The sequence below is a fragment of the Mastomys coucha genome, unplaced genomic scaffold (assembly GCF_008632895.1).
Source record: "Mastomys coucha isolate ucsf_1 unplaced genomic scaffold, UCSF_Mcou_1 pScaffold22, whole genome shotgun sequence".
NCBI classification, from domain to species: Eukaryota; Metazoa; Chordata; class Mammalia; order Rodentia; family Muridae; genus Mastomys; species Mastomys coucha.
The window spans coordinates 257,848,864-257,874,261 of record NW_022196905.1 but is presented as its reverse complement, the minus strand read 5'-3'; the positions used below and the strand labels follow the sequence as shown (position 1 = coordinate 257,874,261).

The 25,398-nt window shown below is 52.7% G+C and overlaps 1 protein-coding gene and 1 long non-coding RNA gene across 11 annotated transcripts in view; one reads left to right on the top strand and one right to left on the bottom strand.

Moving 5' to 3' along the window:
• The window catches only part of Osgin1 (oxidative stress induced growth inhibitor 1), a 29,380-nt gene extending 8,547 nt beyond the window's left edge, over nucleotides 1-20,833 (bottom strand). The window contains exons 1-6 of one of the 10 annotated variants that reach the window (XM_031341539.1): nucleotides 20,726-20,833; nucleotides 19,369-19,481; nucleotides 17,821-17,926; nucleotides 8,126-8,208; nucleotides 3,996-4,098; nucleotides 511-609 (exon numbers count right to left, since the gene is read on the bottom strand). The gene's annotated coding sequence lies outside the window, so the exon portion shown is untranslated. Of the gene's footprint in view, nucleotides 1-510; nucleotides 610-3,995; nucleotides 4,099-4,851; nucleotides 4,991-8,125; nucleotides 8,209-17,820; nucleotides 17,927-19,368; nucleotides 19,482-20,725 lie in introns of those variants that run through there. The other 9 variants (XM_031341542.1, XM_031341540.1, XM_031341541.1 and 6 more) reach the window with 9 other exon arrangements.
• A 101-nt stretch (nucleotides 20,834-20,934) lies between these two features.
• On the top strand, nucleotides 20,935-25,186 carry LOC116068101. Its single transcript, XR_004109436.1, has 3 exons — nucleotides 20,935-21,098; nucleotides 24,149-24,278; nucleotides 24,925-25,186. It is a non-coding gene; the product is annotated as an uncharacterized LOC116068101 (long non-coding RNA).
• Nucleotides 25,187-25,398: the final 212 nt, after the last annotated feature.

Genomic DNA, 25,398 nt, shown 5'->3' with positions numbered 1-25,398 from the left:
ACAGCTGCTAGTGATACAAAGCCCTGGGGCTGGAGGAAGTGCAGTCAGCCAAGTATTACCTGGCCTTAGTCACAGTGAACCCTTGTTCCAAGCGCCTGAGCCCAAGGGTGCCCAATGACCCAACCTCCATGGTCCACCACTCTCTCCACAGCACCTTCCATAAACCAAGTGCCCAGGAACCCTCGGCTGTGCCCATCTGAGCCTGGAACATAGGACCCAGGAAAGCACCCCACCAGGCTGGGGATACAGTGGCCATTGGTGCCTCGAAGGAGCAAGGCTGCCCACATTCCTTCCTGCCCGAACAGCTATTTCACAGGTTAGGATGAGGCTGCCGGGGGGAGAGTGTCCCAGACACCTGACCATGGCCATGGCTGGAGGAGCAGGGAGGACTCCCAGAGTCCTACTCAGGACCAGACTGCATATTGCCCAGCTCTCCTCTACCCCAGTCATCTGACCACCCCTGCCCCGTGGCTATTGTTTCCCACCCACAATCTTGCCCAGACTGCTTACCTGATGGACGGTAGCTGGAGGGAGCTGGTGAGCCTGGCTGGGCTGACTGGACACTCAGAGGAACTGGGTCACAGTGAGAGACTTTGTCACAGTGTCCTGCTGCAGGAACAGGATGCCCATTAGCTCTGGGGATCCCAGAGGCTGTGCGAGGCCCAAGGCTAGCAGGGGTATTTCACAGCCGGGCAGGGAGGAGGCGGAGGCAGAGGCGGGGCCAGGAAAATCACTTTCATAAGCGTGAGTCAGCAGGGGCCCCTGGGTGAATGAACTTGCCCCTGGCCAGTCTTAAAGGGCCCCTGCTGGCCAGTCCCCCACTTCCTGGGTTCAGTCTGAAGGAGGAACTAGTGACTCTTGAGAGAGACCACTAGGTCTCTTCCTGACCAGTGAGACTACCGCTTCTGAGAAATGACTGGCTAGCTGGCCTGCTCTTCCACTCACTTTCCACCCCGGCTTGTGGGGTGAGGGGATATGGGGTGTGCAGAAAAAAACCCTCAGTCACTGGTCTGAATCCTGACAATTCCCACTCAGCAACTTCCTGGTTGAAGGCTCTGAACAAACCTCAGTTTCCCCATCTGAAAAGTGGGGTTGAGTTGGACTCCCACCTGTGTGCACACACTGTGCACATATGCGTGTGCATGTGCGTGTGTGTCCGTCTGTCCCCCCTGGTCCTTATGGACTTCTCTTCCTGTAGGGGTCACGCCTGTCTGCTCCCTGAATGAAGGCTAGGTCCCAGGGAGGCATCGCTTGCTGCACACCGGGTCTGGAATAGCGCTTTCCATATGGGTGCTCAGCCTTTGCTCAAGAGAAGGAAGTTGGGCAGCGGTTTAGGTCACACCTTGGTGGCCATTGTTCCTGCCCTGATCAGCTGTCACTCTCACAGTTCTCTCTGCCACCAGGACCAGAACTGGGGGTGAGTGTCAGGTTCTTGCTCTAAGTACCCAAGAGACTGCATATGCCACTACTCATTTAAAATAACAAAGTTGAATGAAATTAGAAGAAGAAAGAGGAATACTCTGAGACTTTCCTGAAAGGACTAGGTCATAGTATAACCCTGCAGACAGCATGAGAGGCTCTGGGTGGCTGTGATGGGGACAGAATGCTGGAGGCAGATTCCAGAGGGAGGTGAACTAATGAGGAAATAGAAAGATGGGAGACCGGCTGGAGAGATGGCTCAGCAGTTAAGAGAACTGGCTGCTCTTCCAAAGGTCCTGAGTTCAATTCCCAGCAACCACATGGTGCCTCACAACCATCTGTAATGGGGTCTGATGCCCCCTTCTGGTGTGTCTGAAGACAGAACACTCATAAGATAAATAATTATAAAAAAAAAATAATAAAAAAGAGACTCAGTTGGGTGGTGGTGGTGGCGGCGGCGGCGCACACCTTTTAATCCCAGCACTTGGGAGGCAGAGGCAGGGGGATTTCTGAGTTTGAGGCCAGCCTGATCTACAGAGTGAGTTCCAGGACAGCCAGGGTTACACAGAGAAACCCTGTCTCGAAAAACAAAAACAAAACAAAACAAAAAAGAGGGACTCATTAAACAAGAAAGTGACACTTATGTGCAATTTTCTAAAGAAAAAAAAAATTTTAAGTAAAGAATACAAATTCCAGATAAAGAAACCTTCAGAGTTGTAAAGAAAGACAGGGTCCTTGGACCTACCTCATGGGATATCCCCCTCCAGCTGCAAGAGTCTTGGCTGCTAGCACAGCATTTTGATTTAAAAAATATATATATTTTGTTTTTCTTGGATTAAAAAAAAATGATTATTCAAAATACCACATATAGGTTTTGGGGAATAGCTCAGTAGAACCTGTGCCTAGCAATGTATGAGGCCCCAGGTTCAAGCCCCAGTACCATTTAAAAAATAAAAAAAAAAAAGGCCCTCTGTGCACTCATATGTATATGTTCAAACCCTGGGCTTGGGGTTGGGAGATGGCTCAGTGGAGAACACTTGCCCAGCATGCTCAAAGCCCTGGCTTCAATCCCCAGTACTGCTAAACACACACACAGAACCCCTGAGCCCTAATCTGCGCTAGCAGTCTCAATGGGAAACTCTGATCCTCAGGGACTGCCAAACCCTAACCTGGCAGAGGGGCACCTCTTGCAGAGGTGAGTGAAGAAGGAAGCCATCCTGGGGTGAGTAGGTAGGAGGCCGGTGGGCAAGGCTGGCTGCTGACCTGGGATTAAGGAAAGGCCAGACACCTGCAGCCCACAGCTCAAGTATCAGGCCCTGCTTCCTCTCCCTTCCTGGTCTCTTCCCCTGGGGGATCCTGGGCTGCAATTTTTGCTTAGGGCTTTGTGGTCAGAATCTTGGTGTAATGCTCTGGTGTCTTCCTTAAAATTCTTGGTCATTTTTTTAAAACAAGGAACATGCATTCTGCATTTTCCTTTTGCACTAGGCTGGGCAACTTTCCCCAGCCTGAATGGGAGCCGCCTTGAGTTTAGCTCTTCTGCTGAGATACATGCCCCCCCCCCCCCGTTAGTGTTGAGGTACACTTAGAGGCTTAGTTTCAGAGTCCCCTGCTACAAGCCTCAGTTCTCTGCAGGGTGTGGTTTTGAGACCTGGGGTGAGGGAACTCCCTCTGTGGACATCTCCAGTCTTAAAGTGTCCTTCCCACACACCAGGGCCTGGAGTGGGGCTCTGAACTCAGTGGGGGATCCTGAGGGCTGAAGCCTGGTTGCAGGGCATGGGTGGGTCTGGCTGCATCCCGTCCCCATTGTTACCCATCTCTGCTTTCACATCCCACAGTGCTTTCACACCCCACCTGCCCATACTTTTGGATATGTAAACTGAGGCAGAGAGAACATGGGACTTTTGCTTTGGAGCCTCAACCGTTCAGGGGGAATTGGAGAAGGCCAGGGCCCAGGGCGTGGAAAGCCAGGAAGGAGGGACTGGCCTTTCTCCAGGCTGGCCCTGGCCATGGACCTCCCTGTAGGTGAAGCTGGCTGATAGGCATTTGTAGACTTTCTCCTCCTTCCGTGTTTACTTGTCCAGCGGTTATCAGCACAGAATCATCAAGATGAAGATAGATACAGATGCCATAGAAAGCAGGCCAAAGGGCACTGTCAGGGGTGCAGAGGGGACCCACATAGTCAGTCCCTGCAGGCTGACAGGGGCTCCTGGGGGTATCTGAATCCCTAACGGTCCTTCCTACTCATGGAGGCAAGCCAGTTTGCCAGCAAATACACACAGGCTCCTGGGAAATGCACACTACACACTCACAAGAGACGAGTCTTTAGGACAGGCACATCTGGGAGCCCCACTCACACTAAAGACTTACGGGGAGGGAGGGAGGCTCAGATTCAGCTTGGACAGAGAACGTGTTTTCCGTTTTGTAATTCTGGCTATAAAATGTGCATAAGGCCATCATCAGACTAAAGAGGGAACACTAGGTGGGAAAGGCTGGGGAAGATGGCTCACTGGGCACATGTGCGAACCCGAGTTCAGTTTCACGGCATCCATGTAAAAACCCTACTGGGTGACACACACCTGAAATCCCAGCACTTTGATGGCAGAGACAGGCAGGTCCTAGGGGCAACTTGTTGGTCAGTCAGGTTTGGTGAGACGTGCACTCCAGGCTCAGTGAGAGATCCTGTCACAAACAAACAAACACGTGTCAGGGTGGAGAGTGATGGAGAAAGACATTTGATGTTGACTTCTGGCCTCTGGACCTGTCACTGGTGTGTACATACACGCACATGCGCACATGCACATCTCACCTGCCAATAGAATAGAATGTCTTGTTAGTAAATTGTATATAGACTTCACAGGGTTTTTCCTCGGGGCTGTAGTTCGAATCCATGGCTCTGTAGATGCTGGGCATAGATCTACCATTGAGTACATCTCAGCCCTGTGGATCACATGTCAGTGAAAACAGGGAATGTTGGGGCTTCATGTAGTTCAGTGCTACAGTGCTTGCCCAGCAGGCTGGAGGCCTGGCTTCTACCCCCAGAGCCGTAGAGAAAAGCTCTCACATAAAGTAAGGGAAACATTAGCACACAGGTGAAGTGTTTAAGGAGAATTAGCCCTACCTGTCTCTCTCTCTGCCCCCGAGATCCTGCTGCATGCATCCCTGGCCTCAGGTGTCAGACCTGGGCTGATGGGAGCCTGACACCTGGTTGGTTCCAGGACCCATTATCCAGGAGTGTGAGCCACCTGGACCAAGACAAGGTCTGGACAGAGTGACCTCTGGGATTCAGTTTCCCTACTTGAGCACTACTGCAGCCAGCAGGGAGCTTCCAGGTCGCAAAGGGTCCTGGGTGTGGGGTTGGGGCCTGCTCTCACGGCTCCTATGAAGTACTACCACCTCCCTGTCCCCAGCCAATCCCAGAACCATCCAACTGACCCCCTATCCCCATCCAGCTTCTTCTCTTCTTGTTCCCAGGCACCAGAGCACTGTGAGTAGATAGTTCTTATACAAGGCTGCTACTCAGAGAAGTTCATCTCAAGCCCAAGATCACACAGCACAAATGGTGGCGGCAGAGCTGGGCATCTCCCAGGACAAGCTGGCAGTGACCAAAGCAGTGGTTCTCAACCTGTGGGTCAAGACCCCCCAGTGGAATCACATATCAGATATTTACATTGTAGCAAAGTTGCAGTTACAGTTACATAAATAATTGTATGGTTGGGGCCACCCCAGTATGGGGAAACTGGATTAAAAGGCTGCAGCCTCAGGAAGGCTGAGCATCGCTGAGATAAAGGAAAAGAATGAGAGGCTGGGGTAGGCAGGCACAGATGGGTCTGAGTACCCAGTGTCAGTGGATGAGCAGGGCTGTGCTCACTGCCATTCCGGGCGGGTTCAGGGTGGTTCTGTCCGCACAGCAGCCCAGCAATGGGAGCAGGGGCATTGTTCTTCTTAATCCCCAGCAAAGAGACTGAGCCCCTGAGCAATGGAAGGCTCAGCTGGGACAGAGCTGGGTCTGTGACCCCCACCTAGGCTGGGGCTCTGGCACAAAGAGCCCAGGCCCTTCCGGCACATGACACACAGTCAATATTTGTTCAAGCCCACAAGGTCAGTGGCCTTGGCCCTCAAATTCTCCAGGCTCTTCATTGGCCCAGAGGTGGCCAGATAGTTTAGCAATGACTAGTTTACAGATGGAGACAGGGGTTTCCCAGGGCCGGAAGTGGGTGAGGGGCTTCCACTGCAGCCTGTCCTGCTGGCAGAGCTCAGGCTGACACCTAGGGAAGGTGGCCAGTGCCTGCCTGGCCCTAGGAAGAACAGCCTACTTAGGGATCAGCACTGTGAGTCCCTAGAGAGACTGCCAAAGCTGGGGGACTCAGGGCCCCCACAGGGGAGGAGGAGAGAGGCTGAACCCTAGGCGGGCTGGCGACCCACACAGGGAGGAGGCTGGGAGGGTCCAAGGCTTGCAGCAGCAGCCTCCTCTACTTGCTTGGTTCCCTCCTCTTTGTTTTAAACAGTAGGCGACAGAGGAAAGTGAGGACATTTGCTCTAGGGTCTGGAAGGCAGCAGGTGTGCAAGAGTCCAGCCCTGATGGGCAAACGCCTTCCATTGTGGCCTCAGTATTCTGCTTCCATCTGTTGAAGCTGTGTGACCTCAGGCAAGAGGCTTAACCTCTCTGGGCTATTCCACCTGTGAGATGGAAGACCATCTCCAATCATGCGGCTTCCTGCTGCTCCCTGCAGTCATGTGAAGAGATTTGTAGGCATGCTGAGACTCCTTGGGGCAGTGCTACCAGACTCAGGAGTTCCAGGGTCCTCCTGCCTCAGGTTTAGGCTTCAGGGAGTGAGTAACTACAGTTTAGCAATCCTCCTGCAGCCCACCTCCTGTCAACCACATAGACTGATGATTACAGGAAGTCATGGGGTCCAAAAGAAAAGCAGGTTCTGTGAGCTGGGCCAGCTGGGCAGCAGGGTCATAGGTCACTCAAGGACCTCAGGGGAAGTCCCAAGAACTGCTTGGTTCTCCTGACAATGAATTGAGAACTCAGTGGAGAGCACATTTCCATGCTGGTATCTATTTCACCATTCCGGGCAGTCCTAATCTGAAAGGGCAGCTATCCACAGGAGCTGCGGTCACACCGAGAGCAAACACGGTATGCCACTTCCCAGGTACCTACTGGGAACAGGTCAGCCACCACTGGCTGTGCCTGGATGAGGGTATCTTGCAGCTATTAAAAATGCAAGCACAGAGGCAGAGGAAGTTGGACAGTGTCCGCCAGGGGAATGAGAGGAGCAGATCATGAAACTGTACTGCTACCAATTCCCATGGGTCAGACAGGGAGGCAAGATGCTGGCTAAGTCGCGGTGCCTAGAGCCTCTGCACAGATTGCTTTGGCTTGTTTGGTTTTCCGCATGAGAGTGGAAGCCAGGGTCCGGCCATGCTGGATTGGGCTCTACCACTGAGCCACACCCCCAGCCCTCTTTTCAAACTTTTTAATTTTGAGATAGGCTTTCCCTAAATTGCCCAGGCTACCCTTGAGCTCAGAATCTTCCTGTCTTGGCTTCTCTAGTGGCTGAGATCACAGGCCTGTGCCACTAGGACCAAATAGTTTTTTTTTGTTTGTTTGGTTTTGTTTTGTTTTGTTTTGTTTTGTTTTTTGAGACAGGGTTTCTCTGTATATCCCTGGCTGTCCTGGAGCTCACTCTGTAGACCAGGCTGGCCTGGAACTCAGAAATCCACCTGCCTCTGCCTCCCAAGTGCTGGGATTAAAAAGGCATGCGCCACCACTCCCGGCCCAAATAGATTTTTAAAACAAATGGCAAGAACAATTTGACTGGACAAGCATTTTCTGCCCTTCAATTAGATTCATTTATGCAGTGTGTCTTACGTGCCCAGTCCAGGGCCTGAAACACAGTAGTGCCTCATCAAATACTCAATCAAATGTTCACTGAATAAATGAGCCTTGCCCCTCTGTCCTTTCTTAACAGTTTCATGTAGTCCCAGTCTGGTATTGGCTTTTGGGGGAGCCAAGGAGAACCTTGAACTTCTGGTCCTCCTGTCTCCCTCTCCTGGGTATTGGGACCACAGACTTGTAGCACCATGCCCATTTATGCAATGCTGGGGAGGGAACCCTGGGCACAGGCATACTAGACAAGCATGCTATCAACTGAGCCACATCCCTACTAGTTTTGTGGTTTGGGGCTTTTCTGGTTGACTGCTAAAACATCCCTAAATACAGATGACCCTATTGGTGTCATATCACATGTACCTGATGGATCTGTCTTCCTCAATTAAATCTTAGACAACAGTTTTGAATTGGCCAAAGGTGAAGACAGTCCTGTGATAGGCACACCATGAGACCCTTCTAGGAAAAGACAGATGTTCAAACCACAGGAGAGTGGAAATGGCTGTCTGTGAGGTCAGAACCTCTGGGCTACATCTTGGCTCTGGTCTTGTTAGCTGCGTGTGCTTGGACAGCCCACTCTCTGAGCCTTCATGTCCTCATCCACCAGACAGGTATAGCAATGCCTGCTGCCCACTGTGGTGATTCTGGGGCTGGCACATTGCAGGCCCTTAGCAGAGGATTCCACCCAGCCGCCTCTGACTCACTGAGCAGCCTGCCATTCCCAACACCTAGCCTAGGCCCTGGTAGCCCCCAGATCCCCAGGCCCGGCTTCTCCCATCAGGCTAGCAGGTCTAGAGAAGCTCAGCCACTCACACTGTCTCGAGCAGTTCCGATGCTCCATAGCACTTCAGAGCCACAGCTAAACAGGATGGGCTGTCCATACTGCAGGCCTCAGTCTGTGACAGAACACAAAATTGTGACAGCTGACTGACTGAGTCACTCCGGGGACATCAGCTAAGCTCTAGGATAATGACTTCTGGTCCTGGCCAGGAATTCTGTTGGAATTCTCCCTCTAGGCCTGGAGATTTTACAGGCTTCTGACCTCACTAGCCCCTGTCCTTAAGGGTCTTGCTGTGTGCGTCTCATCAGTGGGGACAGTGGCTCTGGGGGTTGATGAGGACCCAGGTACCCTGTATACTGGTGGCCACTTTGCAAGTGAGGGATCTGCAGACCTTAGGTGGGGTCTGCAGACCTTAGGCTGCTGGCTGACTGACCAGAATCCCACTCCTACTTCCATTGCCAGCTAACAAGCTGTGACCTGTTAAGAGTTCATTGCCCGGAGAGTTCCAGGAAGCTGGGCCATCGAGCTGTTTGCTCGTGCCCACACAGCTGCTGCTCATTGGTCCCCTTTTTGTTTTGGTCTTATGTATGGCGGTTAAATACAGTCTGTTGTTTGTTGCCTTGATCAGCCTCTGTAAACTTGACAGATCTTCCTTCTAGGACAGTTAACACCAGTGACCTGCAGGAGGTCACAGAGGATTGGAACTAGCTCTAGGGCCTTTCCCACCGCTCTGCAGAGGAGTTTCCATGCCGAGCACTGGAATGGCTTCAGGCTCCAGTGGAAGGATGTGGGAAGCCAGAGAGGCTTATCCCAACCAGGTGGTGATGGCGCACACCTTTAATCCCAGCACTTAGGAGGCAAAGGCAGGTGAATCTCTGAGTTTGAAACTAGCCTGGTCTACAGAGTGAGTTCCAGGAAAGCTAGGGCTACATAGAGAAACCCTGTCTCAAAAAAAAACAAGCAAACATGTGAAAACAAACAAACAAACAAACAAACAAAAAACCTTCTCCACTCGACCCTGAGGACTCCCAGCATCCCTGGCTGTTCTGGACCACCTCCAGTTCAGTGGTGCCTAATGGTCCACAGGATGGGACCTAGAGGCCCAGTCTCACTGAAGGCTCTCTTCTACTTTGTCTGGATTCTTCTGCCCTCTGAGGTCCTGCCTCACACACACTCCTTGGGCACACTTCTCTGGACCCATCTCTGCTTTTCTTATTAGAGTGAGCAGGGTTGGCTCCAGGTGTGGCCTTTTCTAGCCGTCTATGACTTGGGCTCATGCCAAATCATCTACCAGCATATTCCACAGTGACCCAGCAGGCTCCCATTTGTCAAAGGCAACCATGCAAGCCAACAAGTGTGTCTTGCATGAGTTGTGTGCCAGGGTAATAAAAAACGAAAGGGAGCTTCGGAAAGAGTTAGGGGTAGTGTGGTTGGTTAGTGCGAAGCTCTGGGGAAGTTTCTGTAGCAGGGAACAGATGGGGTGTAAAACTAAACAGAGTATGGGGGAGGGGCAGGGTAGGTTCTCTATGACAAGCCCCAGCTGGGGCTAGGCAGATCACTAGAGGAAGCCTGAGTCTGCCAGGGATTCCCAGGTTGGAAGACAACCTTGAAATATCTGGGCTGCTTGGGTATCGGGGCTAGACTTGGGAGGTAGGCGTGGCGCCACACAGTAGGAGTGGATTCCAGCTGGCCCATGAGAAAGCGATAGGGCTTGCATTGGTGGACTTGAGGATGGACTACAAGTTCAAGCCTGAGCAGTAGTAGTGTCCTGCAACATGCTGAACACAATGTCCCCAAAGAAAAGCACAGATCAGTGGCCACCATGGACTCCATCCACTACCTGTTACTGACCTGTCAGCTGTGGCTGACCTCAAGCTGTGGATGAGTAGAGAGATCTGTGGGACAGGCAGGAGTCTTGTGGGGTGCTGTGGGCAGGAAAGAGTCGGGAAGCTGAGCTAGGGTGGGCAGGACAGTACCATTGAGGCAGGACAGAACAGGAGAGGAAGAGAGGCTGAGAGAGCTGAAGTTGGCTCATGTTCATGGGTCCTTTGACCCTGTCTACCTGTCCAACTAACTGTCCAGGGCATAGGGAGCACGGGACTTGTCTCCTGTGAGTGCTGGTGTCAAAGAAATGGAGCACAATACCCTCACAGAATGAGGGGGGCTGGGTGAAGCTGAGAGATGGTTTATTCCTGCCACCCTGGGGGAAAGTCTTGCTGGCTGAACCTCCGTGTGCTTCTCAGGGCTTAGGACTTCCTCTGGCTGTGATCCTGGCATTGTCTTGTCCTCATAACCACAGTGGTGTGGTCTCTTAAGTGGCCTAGAAGTATCCGGCTGGCTCAGACCAGGGTGACTCATTGCCCATGGTTTAGGAAGCACAGGGATCATGCAGGTTAAACTGGACTGGATTACAGGATCACCACTAAGGCTGTGGTTGCCAAATGGGATGAAACTTGAGATGGGTGGATTTGGCCGGTGGAGGACTGGCTGCCCATTCCCGACCCCATCTCCTCAGCTCACACCCTCAAAGCAGAGGCTCTCTGAGGGTGTTTTTGGTCTGGGAGGAAATGAGACCTACCGTGTCTCCTTTCACATCATCCTGAGCAGAAGCCACCCAGCCACAGAGCTTTCTAAGTAGCTGTCACCTTCGGCTTCATTGCCAACCGCCCCCTCCCTTATTCCCATTGGGGCCATCATCCTTGCTCATGGTTGAGGTCACAGTCAATGCACATCGGGGACTCTGGGGACCGGTCTGAGCTATATGTGCCAGGTTCCCTTGGGGATCAAGGGCACACTCATCTTTTAATCAGGGACACTGTGATGAGTGTGAGGTAGAGAACTGTAGGAACAGGAGGCACTTGGATGAGTAGCGGAACCCCATGCCCTACTGACACAGCCCCACTGGGCAGGATCAGGCAGGCCCAGGCTCTTGGCCTGCTTTTTCTCACCCCAGTGTGCTGGCAAGCCTGTTCTGTCCTACAGCCTTGGCTGCTGTGGCTCTCTACAAATGCATGCCAGCAGCCCAGTCGGGCCTGGGCAAGCTTGGAGGATGTGCGGGGTTGATGTATGGGTGGAGGGCGGGGCAGCCTCACCCTTGGGGTTGGGGAGAACTGTGGTCCAAACATCCTCTTTTGCAGTCCATTCCCAGCTTGGGGAGCTGATGCTGGTCAGACACCCTTTGCTGGCTCTGCTCCCATCAGTGTGTGCTCCAGGACAGGCCTGCTTGCTGCTGTCAAGGATGCTGGGTCAACTCCAGGCCTCCATGACCTACTTCCTATGCATAGCACCACCTTCCAGCCTCTGTATCAAAAGGGAAGTCCCCCTCTCCCTCAGCTAAGGACAGGATCGGATCCCCCACTCTGGGCTTTCTTCACCTTGGGGGTTCTGAGCTTGTTGAGACTCAAACTTTGCTTGCCAATGTCAGGGTGTACAATCCTGGGCATAGGGACGTCTAGACTCACGGGGAGTCTAGAGTCCTCCACTTCCTGGGAAGAGAAGCTAAGCAGGGATCAAATTTCAGCTCTATGTGCTTCTCCTGAGTGACAGACCCATGCTCAATGCAAGGGTCTAAGCTCTCACCACGCGGATAAAGACAAAGAAGTTCAACACCCGGACTGTGCTGGGGACCCGAGGATGGAGAGACTCAAGACTTATTTCTAGGGAGGCAGCTGCCCAAGTAAGCATGGGAAGATATCCAAGCTGGCCAGGCTGGCCATGCTGGAAACAGACTTTCTGAGCTGTCCCAGAGGAGACAGCAACTGGGCTAAGACCAGAAATATAAGAGTGGAAGAGAAAGGAGGCCGACAAGAGGACAGCATGTAGGCACAAGGGCTCTGTGTTTGGCAGTTTGAGAGACTGACAGGTAAAGCCAGAGGGAGGGAGGTTTGAGGCTTGTGATAACAAGGGACCCAGGGGGAGGGTAAGTGTGGCAATGAGGGTAAGGAGGGTCATGAGCTCTGGCAATTGTCCCAAGAAAGCCTCAAAGTCACAGCTACTTCCTGTCCCTGGGAGGAAGTGGAAGGAACTTTCCTAGGGAGGGCTGGCTTCCAAGGAGTTCCATGCACGTACGTGGGTATGTGCGTGTGTGCCTCTTTGTCAGTGTGTGGGTGCACGTTGCATACACAGAGGGAGTGTGCTCAGCTCTTGCAGCATGGTGTGCAGTGGGGACCAAGGTAATGGAGTCTCTTTCCAGCCTGCGTGGTCTAGCTCCTCTTTCTCCTGGGGTGATAAGTGCGCTGCCAGCTGGGGAGACATGGACAGGAAGTGCAGCCATTTCTGCAGGCAGCTGAAGACCAAGGCACAGCTGGCACCATGTGTCCCTTGGCCCACTCTGGAGTGCTTGCCTCCTCTGGGACATTGTGGGAAGAAGGGCCCAAGAAGGTGGGGCGAAGTATGTGTATGTGTGTGTGTGTGTGTGTGTGTGTATCTGTATCCTCAAGGGAATGCCTGCCCCCTGGAGGACTTCAGACTCTCACTTTGTTTTTAACCTCTTCCTGCTGTTCATCCCCCCTGCCCTTCCCCCCCACCCCCCATTAAGCAGTGCCTCTTCTCAGTACAGGCATAAATGGACCGGAACATTCCTTTGGTGTGTGGCACTTTTCTCAGCTCCCACCCTGCTTTGAGCAGCGGATCCTTTGGGTCTGGCCAACACTGCCTGACATCTGGACTCTTCCTTAGACCGGGCCTGGCTGTTTTGTCCTGATTTCTGACTTGTTTCCTTCTTCACCATGGCTTTGCCTGTGAGTTCCTGGTTTCTGCAAACAGGCCCCAAGGCCCCAGCTTCCTGTTCTCAGTAAGGCGCCCTTGACATTCTGGGCCTCTGAACATCTTTGAGATACTGACTGAGTCAGAGGCATGGTCCTGGTCAGGGCTGCTCACACAGGCTTTATAGCCTTATACTCCATGGTCCACAGGATCTCCATACTCCACAGGGAGAATGCCCTGTGCCATTCTGTGCTGGGTGGCACAATGGTTCAGTGCCTACGTCTGTCAGAAGAGTGGGATGGAGCAGGTAGATTACTCCTGGCCGTGGGTCCCTTCATCATCAGCAGCACACGGGAGATGCACATCAGCCTCAAACTCCCTGAATCCCGAGCCCTAACCTGGAGGCCACATGGCCTCCCACACCTCCCAGGGCCTAATGCCTAAGCTTCCCACAGTCCCAGGTCACCCAGTATCCACTCAGGAAGGGATGAAGAATCCAAAATGGAAGGTCCCTTTCTTCAAGTAGAAGAAAATCATCTTTAATTTTTTTCTTTTTCTTTTGGATTTTTAGGGGTTTTGTTGTTGTTGCTTTGTGTTTTTTCAAGACAGTGTCTCTGTGCAGCCCTCACTCCTCACTCTGTAGACCAGGTTGGCCTCAAACTCAGAGATCCACTTGCCTTTGCCTCCTGAGCGCTGGGATTAAAGGTGTGTGCTACTACCATCCGACTCATCCAAACTGTTTTTAAAGGCAGGCAGCACATGGGTTGATGGTGTCTGTCATGTATGTAGAGCCCCACAGCTTCCATGAAGGCCCACACCAGTCCCCAGGTCAGCACTGATGTGCTGCTGACTAGCAAGGGGGTGCGACCCAAGGTGCCACATCTTCTCTCTAAAGGACAGAGGCTGCTTGCCAGTCATATTCCACCAGCTTCCCCAATACACTTCCTCCTTCATAGCTGTCCCTGAGCCGAGAGGCTGAACCCTGGGAGCCTCATGCCCAAGCACTGCACAAACTTGATTTCTGGTTGCATTTGATCAAGACAGCCACAGCCAGCCAGAGGTTGAAGGGCAGGATGAGAGTGGCCAGGGCAGGTGCTGGGCTGGAACAAGCAAAATCTCAAGAATCAGCTTTCAGGGCCAGCAAGGCAGCTCAGGTGGCAAAGGCGCCTGTGGCCAAACCTGAGGACCTGAGTTCGATCCCTGAGAACCAATGGTGGAAGGAGAAAGTGGACTCCTGCAAGTTGTCCTCTGACTTACACACATGTGCCATTCCGCAATAATAAATAAAAAATCAATAAGATTAGGAAAGCAAGAACTGGCTTCAGGGGTGTTGAAGACAGCTGTACTATGTGCTGCTTCCCGTGGAGTAACTCCACATGAGTTTACATGACCAGAGTAGCACTTGGGGCTTCTGAAGGGCACAGTGGAACAGGGATTCCATGCACTCAAAGACAGACAGCCCCGAGAGACCAGGAGACCTCAGGTGGGGGCAAAATGGGTGGGACTGACCATTGATTTCTAGTTTGTGCATTTAACCTTTAATAGCAGGTGTACGTAACAACTGACTCAGAAAGACTCCTGGACACTTAACAGGACTTGGATGCTGGGCTGGAACAAGTTGGCACTGTCTTCAGGCCAGGGCAGCGGGCGCTTCCTCACGTGGGTCCCTGTCAAGGCTCCCAGGGGAGCCAGGCTCAGTCCTGTGGTTCTGTTTCTCTTGTCAGGCTGTCCCCAGGGCTCATGACATTTGATCTTCAACTCAAGGACACCTCAAGCTTCCTGTGGCTGCTGTCTTTTGGTTTGTCTGTGCTTCTGTCCCCTGTTGGGCTCCTTTGAGGGCGCATGCAGGGGAGCAGATGGATAGAAGCCCACCTGACCTGTCTAATTGTAGCGGCTTCCTCCACCGCTCAGCCTTCGCTGTGAGAGTTCAGAGTAAATGTCTTTGAGACCAAACAACAGGAAACCACAGAGCAGGGTGAATTTGAGGACAGGAAACTGCTGATCAAGGTGACATCAGTCCTAGCATGGCTGGTACCTGTGACAGTTGGAGGCCCTTTAGGAGGTCTCCAGTTGGCCGTGGAGCTTGGAGACAGCCATTCATGGTTAGGCATCTGCATGACACACAGACAGACTTTTGGTGACGGTTGTGAGAAGCTATGCACAGTGTGGAGGCTCCATGTGGGCCCCACGCCAAGTGTCAGTCATGGAGACTTATTAAAGAAGTTCTGGCATGTTCTCCTGCTGGAGAATCCCTAAGGCAGGTGGGAAGGGTTCCCGGGGTAGTATGTGAACAGAATGCTGGGTAGAGCATGCCCCCTCCATTCCCCCGACCTAGTTAGTGCAAAGGCTTAGGAAGGGGGAAGTGGGGGGGGAGGTTTCTAAGGGATCAGCTGCAGCATGGGATTAGGTAGGATGTATGGCGAAGCTAGCTTCATTTTCTATTTCTTTTTTTTTTTTCACTAGGTCTTATTACATGACCCAGGCTAGCCCAACACTTACTATGTATGTAGCCTGAGCTAATCTAGAACTTGTGGAAGTTTTCCTGCCCCAAATACTAAGATTGACTTTATTTTCACTTATCACCCAGCCAAACAATGATATACAGTTTAAACACAAATATTTGATTGCTGCAACAGGCTGGCTTGGTGGCTTCTTTGCTGGATGGCCCCTGTGCCATTTCCAGTGTGTGACAGCAGGCTTTCCTGCCGGCCCTGGGTTTGCCACTGTCGTGTCAGCCCTCAGCTCCTGCACATAGCTTGTCTTTGTTTTGTTTTGTTTTGTTTTTTCAAGACAGAGTTTCTCTGTATAGCCCTGGCTGTCCTGGAACTCACTCTGTAGACCAGGCTGGCCTCGAACTCAGAAATCCACCTGTCTCTACCTCCCAAGTGCTGGTATTAAAGGTATGCGCCACCACTGCCCAGCATAGTTTGTCTTTAAAGCCAGCTGAGTTTCTATCTTCCTGCTGAGGGTGGAATATCAGACTTGGAATAGGAAGGGCTGAAGTTTCATGGGGTGGTGCTGGTGGGGTGGGAGAATATCAAACATTACTTCACTTAACTACCATGAACCATCTCCAAGGTTATATAGGGAGACGAGCCAGCTTAAGGCATGCTTCGGTGAACTCCTGAATATTTACAAGCAGCGGGGTGAGGAAAAGAGGTGTCATGTGGGTGAATTTGGGCAATAGAGGCAGGGTTAGAGGCTTGCTCTGTGGGATGGGTTAGCCAGGCCTGGCCTTGTGGAACTGTTCCTTGCTGTGCCTTGGTCAGTCCATAAGGGCAACACTTCACATGGGCCTCGGAGTATATAGTTATCAGGAGAACAAGACTGGCTCTAGATCTGGGGAGGATGAGATGGCAGGAGGGCTGTTTGCCCTGTGACCTGAAGAACAGTGAAGCTTCAGGGAAGGGGATCGATCGCTAAGGAAAGCAGCTAAGGGCCTGGGGCCAGAAGGGGAGAGTCTGAGGACCACAGCTGCACAGCGAACTGGGGTGGGCTGGAGACATGGCAGTGGCACACAGCGAATCTGGGGTGGGCTGGAGACATGGCAGTGGCGACCACAGACTGTTTCTACTGAGCATGTGGGGATCTGGGCATGTCTGCCCTGAATAAGTGGTCTAACCCCTCTGAGCCTATTTCTGTGTGCCCAGGGAGCAGCTGAGGACAGGCTGGACTGTGGCTAGGTCCGGGAACCATACCTGGAGCAAAGGTGTCAGCAGCCATATTCTTATCGTTATTATCAGCAGGGAAGAGAGCTGAGTTGAATTCCAGGCAGACTGGGCTGAATTCCCAGTCTTCTATGCAACTGTGCCCTCCCTCCTCCCTGCATACCCCAGCTTTGGAAAGCACTTCTGGCTGAGGCCTTCCTTGCCTTCCTGGGTCCTATCCAGACCTTTCGTGGTGAGCTAGAAGTCCAGTGTCTGGGCCCTAGGGCTTGGGCCTGCCATCCCCACTGCAGGATGGCCATGTCCTACCCTGGACAGCAGTGAGGCGAGGGAGGGTGGGCTGGTGATGACGGAGCTGGCTGGACTCTGAGGGCACTCTGGCCCTGGAGCTCAGAGACACACACAGTGTTCCCTTGCTGATCCACTGGCTACTGCCAGGGCTGCCTATGGCTGGGTGTGGCTGGCTGCTGGCAGTGGCTGATGCTCAGGGTAGGTAAGGATGATGGGTAGAGGGGAGGGAGAGCAGCTAGGAGCACAAAATGGACCCCCAGGAAGCCCAGCACTCCCCCCTCTTGCTGGGCTCAGATTGCTTCAGATGTGAGAAAGAAAGCCAGAGTCACCTCCATGCCAAAGCAGCTCCACTGGGTTTCCTTCCTCAGATGCTTCTCCTATCTCAGTGGCTCAAACTCCATGCACACCCAGACTCCAAAGACTCTACCCACACCCTGACTCCTCAGACTCTCTGCTCACCCTGACCAACAGCAAATCTCACCAGCTCCTCCTGAAAACCTCTTTGGGAGTTAGATGGTTGCTCCATGCCTGACAATCCTGCCTTGGGGTCTTTATGCAGCAGTTGCCTAGGCATATAGAGCCCAGGGACACGCTCTCCGAGTCCATCCTCCTTAGCGCCTTAGTTTGCAGACTTCTATTCAAACAGCGAGCCCAGAGCAGTCTGTGTACACTTTTTGGGGCTGGGGAGATGGCTCAGTGGGCAAGCCCATTTGTTGTGCAGCAATTCAGAGGACCTGAATTTGAATGCATGTAGAAGCCAGGCATGGCTGTGCATGCCTGTCATCCAACTGTTAGTGGTTGGAGACAGGTCAACACACTGTGAGATTCAGGTGTAGCAGGAAGGCTAGAGAGAGTGGCAAATGCCTTTAAACTCAGCACTTGGGAGCCTGATCAAAAACACAGAGGAGAGCAATAGAGGGAGACACCCAAGCCTTCCTCTGGCTTCCACATACACTTGCCTAGGTGTGCACACACATACGAGTACGTGCACCCGTGTTTACCCACACACTGGCTGGATTTGTGCTTTTCTAGAGCCCTTGCTGTTCTTTCATGTGCTTTACACTTACCTGTATGTATCTGTGTGATCCTCCATACTGGGATGTGAGTTCGGGGTGGGGGGTGGGGGTAGGGTGTCTTCCCTTCTTTCCCTCTCAGGGATGGATCTTTCTGATCCTGGAGAAACAAAACCAGATAGCCAGCTCTGGCAAGGCACTAACTTTGGGGGCTCCAAGCCAGAGTTGGGCTCTGGATGGCCCAAGAGGCCCAGTAGGGCGGGTACCAAAGCTCTGGCTGTTGGATGGTGGAAGAGAGGATGATCTGGCCAGCAGTGAAGCTCCTGGGAGGCAAAGGATGCTGGGCATACAGGGAGCCTGAGTGCTGAGGGAGCTTTTAAGTCAAAAGCCAAGCTTTATTATTTGGGGACCCTGGGAGAAAGCATCTTCATGGCGGTCACAAGGGGGCGAGGCTTGGGAGGGGGTAGAGCTCTGCTGCTGGCCAGGTCTACAGATGAGCTTTGAGGTGTGCAGAGCTCACAGGGCTACCACCCCTGGTTCTGGGGGCAGATGAGATGAAAAGGAACAAGCCCCCCTCTGGGTGGTGCAGTGCACCTAGGCTGGGGAAAGTCAGAAAGCCCTAGGAGGCAGGGAGGAGAGGGTGTGTATGTGTGGTGGGGGCAGGCTTGATGGTGTGCAAGTAAACAGGAGGACTTGAGGGAGCAAGTAAGGTGCCAGCCTGGCCCAAGGTCTATATGTGGACTGATCAGCTTCTCCTCAAGTGGCTATCTAGAACATTCTGTGTCTTTGCATCCAGTCTCTCCCCTGTTACTTTAAAGGGGGAAAATGTACCGAGGAAGGGGAAGGGAAGTGTGAGGGGGAGGGGAAAGAGGGAGGGGATGGGGAGAGTGTGTGTGGGGTCATGTCAACCACCTGTTAGACTAGACTGCTCATTCATGGGAACAATTACAGCAGACCCACATCCGTGTTAGGTACCATCCCATCTGGTGACTCTGGTGACTCCAGTGAAAGGGAGCAGGTGTCATTAAGTGTTGGTTGCTGACAACCTAGGATGTGTCCTATGCTCATCTCCTAACCGCAGGAACCTGAGAGTGTGACTGGAAAAAAGGGTCCTTCCAGATTATCCAGGACCTTGAGATGAGATCAACCTGGGCTGACTAGCTTTGAGCCTGATGCCCAATATATCCATAAGAAACGGGGCCAGGAGATCTGATTGGGTAGGGGGTGGGAGGGTGAGGTCATGTAATCCAGAGACTGAGGCAGCCGGAAGTCCTGGAGCAGGAAGAATCCTGAGGCCTGGATAAGCTGGATAAGCTGGATAAGCTGGATAAGCTGGCCTGCGGGGCTCTAGTCCTCTAGTTGTCCCTACCTGCTAAGAGATTACTCTGTGGTCCTAAGTCCCACTCTGTGACTATGGACTACAGCAGCCTAGGAAACTTGAATAGGGAGAAGGCAGAAGGCAGTAGGCAGGAGACAAAGGGACAGTGCAGGGCTGAGGAGTGATGCTGCAGCAACATGTCCTCCCCGACCCCGGGGGCCCCACCCCATCCTCACACACCGAGACCATCCCCAGTGGCACCTTTGCCAGAAGCAGAGACTTACAGGGCAATGGGGACCCAGGGCCACATGAAAGGTGAGAGCCAGCTGTCTGCAGCTTCGTTTGCCTGTGGCTATCAACTTGAAGGCTTGGGAGAAGTGCTGTCAGACTTGGAGACCTTTGAAAGGGGGAGAGATTGAGGACCTGCAGATCCTGAGGTGTGTGCATGGAGGTCTATGCTCAAAGGCACTGAGACCACTAAGCCACCCCATTGGGAAGTAGCAGGATGCCAGGGAAGGTCTGGCCAAGTAGCTCCTGAGTCCCCTGGACATTGGAGGCCTCTACCTCCCAGGCTATCTGGCTTCTGTGTGTTCTATCAACCTATCCATGGAGTGGATGTTTGTGTCTGATTTCAGAAAGCCTAAACTCATAGACAGGTCTCAGTCCAGAGAGCTGTGATCTGGGCTGAAGGTGCCCTGGGGCCACCAAGAGGCAGGACCAGGAAAGGCTTGGAAGCAAGAGGCTGAGGGACTGGAAGGGCATGGAGAGCTCAGCTGCAGCCTCTCCTGGGAAGTCCAGGAGGGAAGACAAGCCTGGAGGACTTGGGGTGGTAGTGACAGTCCTGCTGCTCAAGTTCTCTGCTGACTTCAAGGGACAGTTGGGGTTCAGTGGGGTAAGCAGGACCCTGTGGGTCTCTGCACAGAGAAAGGGGAAAGGCAGGCAGCCTATAAACTGGGCTTACCCAGTGGGGCAGGGGTGAAGGGTTCTGCCCTGACAGGGAAGGGAGGCTGGGAGGGCCATAGGCATCTGGCAGAACCCCCTGGCTTATTCCAGTGGGAATGGGCAAGGGCAGCTGGGAGGGCCATAGGCATCTGGCAGAACCCCCTGGCTCATTCCAGTGGGAGTCCCTCAGTAGGGCATACTGTCGCTGCCTGCATACTCAACCAGAATGCCAGCCTTAGTTGAATCAAGGGAGTCTGAGGCTGAGTTTCCATATTGTTTGAACCCAAGCTGTCCCTGAGGTCTGAGCAAAAGTCTACAGAACCAGAGAAGAAGGTGGGTGGTGGATCTGGCATAGATAAAGGCCTGTGACATGAGGAGAGTCAGACCTGGGGAGGGTGAGCTGAGTCAGTTTCAGGCCTGAGGCCCTTGCCACAGGTTTTAAGTTCATTCTTCTTGAGTGCAGAACCCAGCATGCCCATCTTGTTAAGGAGACTGGTACTTGGTGCTCTCTGTGCTCTCTTGGGATTATCCAATTAGCCCTGCTTTGGGGCTCCATCTAACCACCTGACTCCTTAGCGGGCATAGCCACCACCTCCTGCTAGAGGAGGTTCCACCACCATAGAACCTTCCTGCTCTATTGCCGCCCCCCCCAGACTCCAAGTAGACCCCAACTGCCCTTCCTGTCACAGGTCTGCTTACCTTGATGATAAACTGCTTTGGTGGTGGAGCTGGTGGAAGGGACTGCTGGTGGGGTGGGGGTGGGGGGAAGAAGACTCAGCATAGCTGGCCATCTTCCAGGGGACCCCACCCCCATGAGGCAACAGGGATCTGGGGGACAAGGATCCAAGTACCTGTTTGTTGCATCACAAAGTCCCACCAGAAGGCATGCTGTGAGCTGGTTCCCTATCATGTCTGGATAGTGTCAGCAGGGCCCCTTAAGAAGCATCCTGCTAGGTGAGCTGAGGCTGGTGGGAGTCCTGCTGTGATCAGCCCAGCCCCAGTCCACCAAGTAGGACCTGCTGGCCTCCTTGAGCTGCCTGTGGGAAAGGTGGAGAGGGGACCAGCAGAGGATGTGAGAGCAAGAGGGGGGCCCTGTGTGGAGCTAGGGGGGATGGGGGAAAAGGAAAAGTGGGGACCTAGGAAGGAGGAGGGGAAAGGGAAGCTGGGAAGAGGAGGGAGGAGAGGACATGAGGTAGGGGGAAGAAGAAGAATGGGTAGAGAAAAGGGAGTGAGAGGAGGACTGGGAAGGGGAAGAGAGGAGAGATGGGGAGGAGAGAATAGGAGTGGGGTAAAAAGAGAGGGAAGGGAGGAGGGGGCATAGGAAGGGGGAGGGGGTAAGGAGAAGAGAGGGAAAGGAGGGGAGAGGAAGAAGAGAAGGGGAGGGAAGGAGGAAAAGGATGAGTGGAGGAAGGGGAAGTAATAGAAGAGAAAGGAAAGAGGAGGAGGGAAGGGAGGTTGAGGAGCAGGGAAAGAATAGGGAAGGAGGGGAGGAGTTGAGATGGAAAGAAGTGGGATGGGAAAGGGAGAGTTGGGGTAAATGAAGAGAATAGGAGGGGAGAAGGAGGGAAGGGAGGGAAGGGAAGCAGGAGTGAAGGAGGGGAGGGAGGAGGAGGAAAGGGAGGAGGGGAAGCAATGAGGGGGAGATGAGAGTAAGGAGGAGGGAGAATGTAAAAGAGGAGGAGGGAGGAGGGAAGGTGTTAGAAGAGGGAGGAGGGAGTTAGAGAAGAGGAGAGAGGGAGGGTGTGGGAGGAGGGAGGGAGGAGAAGGCAGGGTGTAGGAGAGGAGGCAGGGTGTGGGAGAGGAGGAGAAGAGGGGAGGAGGGAGGGTATGGAGGGAGAAGGGAGGGTGTGGAAGAGGAGGAGGGAGGAAAGAAGGTATAAGAGAGGAGGAAGGGTGTAGAAGAGGAGGAGGGAGGGTGTGAGGGAAGGGGGAAAGATGTGAAAGAGGAGGAGGGAGGATTTAGAGGAGGAAGGAGGGTGTGGAGAAGGAAGTGGGAGAGGAAGAGGGAGGGAGGAGGGAGGATGTGGGAAAGGAGGAGGGTGTGGAAGAAGTAGGAGGGAAGGGAGTGTATGAGAGATGGGGAGGGAGGGTGTGGGAGAGGAGGAAGGAAAGGAGGGTGTGAGAGAGGATGGGGGAGATGTGAAAGAGGAGGGGGAGGGTATGGGAGAGAAAGAGGGAGGGTGTGGAAGAAGGAGGGGGAGGGTATAGGATAGGAGGGAGGTGGTAGTGTGTAAGAGGAGGGAGGTGTGAAGGAGGAGGAGGGAGAGTGTGGGAGAGGAGGAGGGAGTAGAGAGGACGGATGGTGTGGAAGAGGAAGAGAGAGGAGAGAGGGTGTGGAAGGGGAGGAGTGAGAAAAATGGTATAGAAGAGGAGGATGGAGGGTGTGGAAAAGGAGGAAGGAGGACGTAAGAGGAGGGGGAGGGTATGGAATAGAAAGTGGGAGAGGAAGTGGGTACAAAAGGAGGGAGGGTAGGAGAGAAGGGAGGATGGAGGATGGGAGAGGAGGAGGGAGGATGGAGGGTGTGGGGGAGAAGGTGGGAGGAAGGGGAGGGTATCTGGGAAAAGAGATGGGAGAAGGGGGGTTTGAGGAGATGAGAAGAGGGAGGGTGTGAGTGAGGAAGTGGGAGGAAGGGTGGGTGTGCAAAGTGGGGGAGTAGTGCGTGGGACTGGAGTTGGGTAGAGGACAGTGTGAGAGAGAAAATAAGGAAGAAGTTTGAGGAAGAGGAGCTGGAATGAGGGAAGGTGTGGGAGGGGATATAGGAGGAGATGATTTGTGGGGAGAGAAGACTGGAGGAAGGAGGGTGTGTGGGAGAGAAGATGGGAGGAGGGAGAGTGTGTGAGAGGAGGTGGGAGGACGGAGAGGAAGGGTAGAAGGAGTGACAGAGGAGGGAAGAATGGGGATCAGATGGGAGAGGAGGGAGGATTGGGAGGTGGGCTGTTAGTGGGGAGGATGGTTGAGAAGTGGCCTGAGGGAAGTGTTCTCAGAGTCTGGGCTGCAACTGGCCTTGCAGCTTACTGCCTCCTGGCTGAGCCAAGGAGAGGCTCTGCTCTGCTGTCTTGGGGTTCTTAGCCTTCCTGAGGCCAGGGATGTCTGGGGCTGAGAGGGTGGGGACAGGTGTCAGCTGAGCACTTGGGTTGTCACTTAGAAGGAGAGGTCAGGAGGGCCTTGCTCTCCACACTTCTGCCAGTCTGCTGACAAAGTAGTGTCTGTGGGGAGAAGCCTGTTCTCGTGGGTGCCAGGGCACCCCTGGCAGCACAGGGACAGCAGGCTGCTGTGTGGCTGCTGTTCCTAGCAGTGGCTTCGGAGGAAGACCATTTGCTAATGTTTTCTGAGATACCTGGGGTCTAGCTAGCAGATAGAGGAGCCAGAAAGAGGAAATTCCAATATGAAGCCTGCAAACTACCTACAGGTCTCCAGGGAAGGGGATTTGGAGAGTCACCCACCCTAGCAGGCTTGGGGGTGCACTGGAGCCAAAGGACAGGGCTGTGGTCTGCAGGACTCCAATGGAACCTCCCCTGAGAAGGGGGAAGTCATCATGACTCTATCCTACAGTCTTGCACAGGCAAGGACCTCAGGCTGCAGTGATGACTGCCTCTAAGCTGACCTGGCACAGGCCTACTGCATGGCGGGAGAGTTTCCAGCTGCCACCAAAGCTTCCACTAAGGACACGTTAGATTTGCAGTGAACAAAGGGGCTGTTCCTAGGAGGGCATGTTGGAGGTGTGAGGTCAGGAACGTGGTTAGCTAGGGTGAGGAGCACACCAGGATGAAGGAGCACAGCCTCTACTTGCCAAGCCTGCTGACCCTGGGCAGCCTGACCCGCTTTCAGCCTGGACAGGGGTAACTGTTCTCCAGGGATGGCGCTGTAAATGAGGCAAGAACTCAGTTCACACCGGAGCCAACAGAACGCAGAGAAGCATGAGTCACCAGCCCAAGCACTGCCCAAGGAAGAGGGATGGGGACCAGGTGGTGAGGGCTAAGGTGGTCCTTCGGGTGCTATAAATGCTAAAATCACCCCGTCTCCTGTAACGCCACATCTGTGCTCTCAAGGTTAGGAGCATTAAGCTCAGTGCTTCATTAAGCTGGATGTGGATGGAGTCTTTCTGGTCCTCTCTGTCCTAGGAGAAGATCAAGAACACAGGCTGGTGGGAAGGCTCTGTGGGTGAAGACGGTTGCTTCCCTACTTGATAGCCTGAACTGACTTCCATAAGGTGTCCTCTGACTGCTACACCTGTGCTTTGCACCCCTCCCGGTAACTAAAACTGTAATTAAAATCTTAAAAAAACAAAAAACAAAAAAAAACTAATGTTTTTATAATTGCAGGAAACACTGATTTTCTCATCCAGAGGTTAGGAAAAAAAAAATGGCTTCCTTATGAGACAGTTTTTCTTCCTCTTCATCTGAATCCTGGGATCTAAGCTTGTGTGTGCTCTCTCCCTGAATACATATACATTACGACCTATAACTAGTTCTTCCACGAGGAAGATCAAGACAACCCATTCACTCCCACACCAAGTATTACTTGGATATCCGGCCTATGCAGCTCTAGGTGTCACATGTATAGGATAAGAATATTAAACTGGATGACCTCTGTTCTTGTATGCATACCTTCTAGAAAGATGTATCTTATATGGAATAAATGAACCTCTGCTCTAGATGTTATTGAAGGACCAGCTGCATCAGAGCTATATTTTATTGGAAGGCTTTCAGGCTAGCACAGGAAAGCCGGCTTTATTTGTAGTACTCTTTCTATTACAAAAGCTATTGTATATTTCAAAGGGCAAAGTTAAAACGGTTCAAGAACATTGACCACAAGTTGATAGAAGTCTGTCATTGGCTAACTGACATTAAATAAATTAAAAGTAGTTAATGTTTCTTCCTACACTTTTCTCCTGTAGGTAAGGTCACGGACCAGCTAGGATGTGCCAGAAAATGTGCACAGATAGGCAGCAAGCAAGCTCACATCAGGGCTCACAAGATGGCTCAGTCAAGGCTCACCACCTGATTTCTATCTCTGGGACCCACATGGTAGGAGAGAACTGACTTCTGCAAGTTGTCCTCTGACCTCCACATGAATGAATGGCCTCTGAGCAACCCACACATGCATAGATAGAAAAATAAATAAAATACAAAGCATATCAATCACGTAAGCAAATAGAAGATATGAATCGCTTTGAAAATTCTTGCTTTGATATATTAAAAAAAAAAAAAGACTTCTTGGAAAATTAATGTAGCAGGACCCTTGGCAGACTTCAAATAAATATATTCTAGTCTCTCTCCCTTAAAACCACAAAGCTGCAAACTTGGGCAGGCTGTGACGTATGTCCACAGGTTGCAAGATTCACAGATAGTGGACATGGCTTCGACCAAAG